Raw genomic sequence first — 6000 nt, 5'->3', positions numbered from 1 at the left:
CCACAACTTGATTTGCATAAATTTCATAGGGAATAAAACAAAACAACAAAAAAAAAAAAACACCGTGTTCTTTTTCTGCAACCAAAGAGCACAAAAAGTGACAGGGCGCCCTCACAATACCACAGTAATGAAGCCAGACCTCAGAGTGGGGCTGTTTGTCTGTGGGTGAGAACAGCGCAGCGGTGGAGCTAATGAAGCTACGGTGCACAGCGTGTACACGGTACAGTATGGCGGCTGACCTGAGGTAAGTTTACGGCTGCCGGTGTTCACCAGGTGGACACCGGGTCAGGAGGATTTCATCATCAGTAGGTGGGGTGAGCCTGGCTTCAGTAATGATAGATGGTTTTTCCCATTAAGCAGTGTGTTCTCTGTCGCACTGAGCTGTGAAACCTGGATTGGTAGAGGCCTCTCCCAAGAGAAAACTGATGCGTGAAGACTCAGAAATTCATCCAGCTACTTAACACACCAAAGGCAGATGATATGATGGTTATAGTAGTCGTCGAGAATGACATAACTAGTGTTTCTGCTCTGAGGAGAACATGTGCCCCACGTGGTAAATGTTTTACCCCTTTGAACATGAGAGTCTTTCTATTCCCTTTCCCCTTATTAACAGGTTAATGACATATTCACTACATAGTCTAACTAGACCACACATACACCACACCACCTCATAGCAGTACGAATGGATAGAAGAGAAAGTCTTCCAAGAATACAGGGACCATGTCGACGACTGTCTTATTTTCAGTTGGAATAAATGTGTTTTGAGATTTCACCACCAGGCTTTAGGTGATGCAAACAGGCCCTGAGCTGTGGGCTACACCTTGAGATATATATATATATATATATATATATATATATATACTGTATATATATATATTATATATATACTGGATATATAAATATTAGATATTGACTAATCTGCACCATCAAAAGTCAAGTAGTAGCATTTCCATTTTGCACTGTAACCGTACATGTACAGACAAAAATGAGGCCCTGTGTGGTGGGCTACGCATCGAGATATATATATATATATATATATATATATATATATACTGGATATATAAATATTAGATATTGACTAATCTGCACCATCAAAAGTCAAGTAGTAGCATTTCCATTTTGCACTGTAACCGTACATGTACAGACAAAAATGACTGTCCATACTGTAGAAAAAGTTGCTCCTGCACTACTTCAATCAATAAAGAGCTTTGCTGCTGAAAAGCTGCTTGATGCAAAAAAACAGCAACGTTACCATAAGGAGGAATGTAGTTAAACCATGGACTATAAATAAAAATGGACATAGCCTCTGTGACGTCACCTATATCTTTCTGAGGAGCAGTTCTGAAGCTCAGAATGAGCTGCTCCATCAGCGCCATCTTGGCAGCGTGTGACTTCACCTAACTCCTGTCTGATCCAAAAATGGGCAGAGAGGAGGGGCGTGTGTGGATGTGTGTGTTTAATAATGATGGCAAGCAAACACTCCTGTTAGTATCAGCAGCACAGCTGGGCGTCTTGCTCAGATGCCAACCCAAGGCTAATTAGCTGCTTCACGAGCCAAGGTAAGAAGCCAGGTATGGTCACGCAGACACCGATACCTGCTAATTAGTGCTAACATATAAATGAAATTTTACTAGAATTTCACTCAAAAAACAGGAGCACAGTCTTCCTTGAGTACTGTTTGTTAATCAACCACACAACAAGTCAAATCATTAGTCTGATATTTGCATGAAAAGTCCTCCAACCACCACAAACGTGTCAGAGAGGTCATGTGCAGTGACTTGAATTAGCCGAGGTGACGCCGAGCAGACACCGTTAATCAACTGTAACAACACCCAACTGTCACTTAAAGTGGTCACTCCCCCAATTATACATAACTTTAAGCCTTAATAAAATGTAAACATGTGAGCTATATAAAAATTTACCACTTGTCATTTACTACAGTTGTCATGAAGGAGGAAATTAGCTCTAGAGACCAAAACTGTTTTTTTGTACCAGGCTGTAAATGTGTTTATTTCTGCTGTACAGTTGTACATTTTAACATGGGAGTCTATGGGGATGTCATGCTTTCGGTTAAGTATTTTCCTTTCTGCCTCATGTTTCATGTCTGGTCTTCCTGTTTTATTTTGTGAGCACTCACCCGTGTCTCTGTTCCTGGTTCCTGTCTGCCCTGCCTCCTCCTCATCTGTGTGCACCTGATCCCTGATTGTGCTTCCCGCACCTGTGTCTAATCACTCCCAATCAATCCCGCATATATTCCCCTTTGCGTCTTGTCTCGTCGCCAGTTCGTCGATTCTCACAGATCACGTTCCAGCGTCATAGTCATAGTCACAGTCATAGCTTTCTTGTATTTTGAACCTTGCTTGTTTTTCGACCTTGCCTTTTGCCTCACGTTTTGTATACCTTTGCCTGGTTTGACTGCCTTTCCGTGTACTGACCATTGCTTGCAATAAAACCTTTTTTTGCTGATTCAACCGAGCTGAGTCGTGCATTTGGGTCCTTACAATCCTGAGCTAAGTTCATGACAGGGGATTGACTCACTTTTAGAGCCAACCTCAAGTGGCCATTAGTGGAACTGCAATTTTTGGCACTTCAGTGTTGGCTTGAGCCCCGGAGGTTGATGCTTGAGTTAAACTCATTTATAGTGTTTTGGAAGTTTTGTTGTCTGGCCAGCAAGATTGAGTCTAGTTAATGAAAGTGAGTGTAGCAGTCTCTCCAACTGCTGCTTTCTCAGTTGGTTGTGGTTGCAGAGGTTGCATCATCTGCCAACTCAGCCTTAAAATCTGCTCCATCCAACCTGGAGAGAGGTCACTAGATCAGCTGAGCAGCCCAATATCTGACCCTCGTTGCTTGGCAACTGCTGCGCCCCAGGGAGCGTCACCTCATCAGGAGCTTTGATGCCATTTGTGTGCAAGTAGGTGTATGAATGAGAGGTTATTAAGGTAAATGCAGTTTACTTTTTTTTTTATTCATCCATTTAGTATAAAATGAAAATAAAAAGTTCTTTTGTCTTTTTGTTTACGATTAAGTTAGGTCAAACCCAAACTGACCAACACTCTCCGTTCAAGCCTGGTAAAGAGACGAAAAATAGTTAAAAATATTCCTACATTTCTGAGCTTTCTGCCTGGTGAAAGGAGGTGGGTGACACAAGTGCATATCCTGTAATTCCTGGGTACAAAATTGTCCAACCTCTCCTGCTCTGAGCTTTTCTATTCATTACAGCAGAGCTCGCTGTGAGTCACCAAAATACTAAATGGGTACAGATGACACAAAATGGTGTGTCTAATGAAAAGACCATTTTGCCAAACCAGCAGAAGCAGTGGGCCCAGCTGTCACTTTGACCCACTGTGGGCTGTGTTTCTGTGTTCTGCACTGGTATTTCTGCTGAAAGAGGCAGGAGAAAAGATTCATTTATACGAAACTGGCTGACTGTAAATTCTCAAGTAAAAGCTTCAAATGATATAATATTATATAATACAATATAATATAATATAATGACTAAGTCTCATATATCAGTCATGGGCATGGCCTTAGACACAAATAAAAAATTACAGCTCACATGATTAATATATTGTTTATTTCCACAGCACTAATTCTTTTATCTCTCATCACTCACTCATGCCACACTCACCACTCACCATGATTTTCTTGTTTTAAAAGAAATTATTTTTTCATCAACGAATTAGATTGATCACAATCACAATTTTATCACTTCACTGAAATAACAGGAGAGAGCTACATATGTCATGACCCTGTCATGGCAGTGATGAAGTTCTTCCCATGGAACATGAGCATCATTTTATTCCTGTTTGTGTTTGTTCCAGTGTGTAGTAGACAGTTTGTGCAGTGGTTATTTCTTTTTGTCTATTTGTTTTTTGGAGCATCCCAGTGCAATAGCATGACCTTTGTCTACTGCAGGGCTAAAATTCAGGGCATAGTGAACCTGGAGCACGTTGTGTTCACAATGCACATTTTGAAAGATCTGTAAACAAAATTTGAAACCATAATACAGCAGCAAACAACTATTTTCTCTGTAAAGATATAGTGGGATAATGGCGTCCTTAGCAGAGAATGAAATCACACCCCCTCTGTGTGTCCTAATCTGAGTTCCTCTGTTGTTTGTTTTTGGTAGCTGGTCTGGTAGCATGTGCAGGTTAGTGCATGTGAGTCCCTCCTGTTAAAGCTTTGGCCACCCGCAGGTGAGATGGTACACTGCAGTATGTAGCATTAATGTGAAAATGACCTTCCAGAACTTCCTCCACTGAACCACGTTTTCATCTAAAAACGTCTCAGATAAAGAAAGAGATGAGACAAGAGCACAGACGAGGGAGCCACGAGAACTACTGGCTGAACTCCTGATCAGCTGATGGACCGTCAAAACATCCGTAAAGTTCTTGAAGTTTTTACCAGCCCCGTCAGGTTTGGTTTTACCAAGATTCAGAACACTACGAGCTGCTAAAGGGTCCAGCTTGACTCAGAACTGACTTTCCTTCTCCTCAATGTGTAAGTAACTTGATGGATAACGTTACAGGACTGTTGTCATTAGTGACAGCTACAGTAGACATGATAACGTTAGCTAAGTTGCTCATATTAAAAATGTGTTTGACAAATGTTGCTACTGCTAGCTGGCTAACTGTCAGCATTGCTGTGGAGCATATCATAGCAATGCTATCATGGGCTAATGATTCTTCAGTTGAGCTTCTTGTTGTGTGTTTAGTGGTCGCTTTCACTGGGTTGCTGACTGAGAACGTGAAGGGAGGGGAGGGGAGGGGAGGGGGGATATGGCCGAACAGAGGCCAGGGGTGTGGTTGACGAAGCATTTCTTTTGGTCTGCGTTCATTTTCAAGTGTTCACACATGTGCAAAATAATGTTGAGTAATCGCTGACTTGGTTTTGAGGTCTGAAAGGGACCAAGTGTGAAAAACACCCTAAGGTTCTTCTGACCGCTATGTGTTTCCTCACACCAAGACCAGAACCAGCACAGGCAGGATATTTCTCTGCTGTCAGTTAATATTAACTCAATTAAGTTCGATTTGGAGGAATATCCTTCAAGACGGGGCATGTGGGAAGTGAAATAATCTTTGTAAAATTAAGATTGTGAAGAAATTCTTCAAAGATTATTAGATGCGAAGGTGAGAGTTAAAACTGAGATCACCAAGGATAATCACCCCATGATCAGTCAGTAGTGCAATTAATTCACCCAATTTTCCCAGCTCTTATGAAGGAGGTTACATTAACTTTATCAAGGCAGCAGATAAACAAGGAAGGACATGTTCAGTTTGCATTACAGCAGACAATTTAAATGAGAGCAGATCAGAAGACAGGGAGGCTTGTTACTAAAATATGATAGAAAATATACATATACTTATGAAACAGAAAAATTAGAATTGAAAGCCTTTCTTTCTGCAGCTGAACCATCTGTTGCGATGACAATTTGAATCTGTAGAAACTCCTGTCTCAAACTATGAACTAAACCATAGCACAGTCAATCATAACCGAATAACCCCGTGCCCATCCACTGTCCTACGATAGACACACAACTCTCTTTCCTTCCCCGCCTCCTTCCCTCAGCACCCCCACTTTATTGTCTCTCATCCTTTCAAAGTAATATTCCTCAATCAATCACTGCCTTCTCTGTGTTTTCAATCAGTTTTTTTTTTTTTTGTTACACATCTCCTGGCTTTTAGCTTGTCTCTCCCCATATGTCAGTCAATCATCAGCCTCCATTCTCCTTATCACTCCTTCTCTTTCTTATTCTCCCTCACTCCCCTCTTTTCACTATGGCCTGTGTATTATCAATCACTCCCTTCTCTCCCTCACTCTCTCTGCACCGTCCCGTCCCCTTTCTTCAGTCTCCTGTTATTGATCAATCAATCAGTCCATAGTTCAGCCTCATTGACACCCAAAAGATGGAAAAGCAGTTTGTATGCCTGCCCCGTACTCGTGACACATATGTACAACATACACACTCTTAAAGCATATTAAAGCTTTTCACTTCATGTC

This window comes from Seriola dumerili, unplaced genomic scaffold, assembly GCF_002260705.1.
Source record: "Seriola dumerili isolate Sdu_G_001 unplaced genomic scaffold, Sdu_1.0 BDQW01000645.1, whole genome shotgun sequence".
Lineage (NCBI taxonomy): Eukaryota > Metazoa > Chordata > Actinopteri > Carangiformes > Carangidae > Seriola > Seriola dumerili.
Note: the sequence above shows the minus strand (reverse complement) of the source record.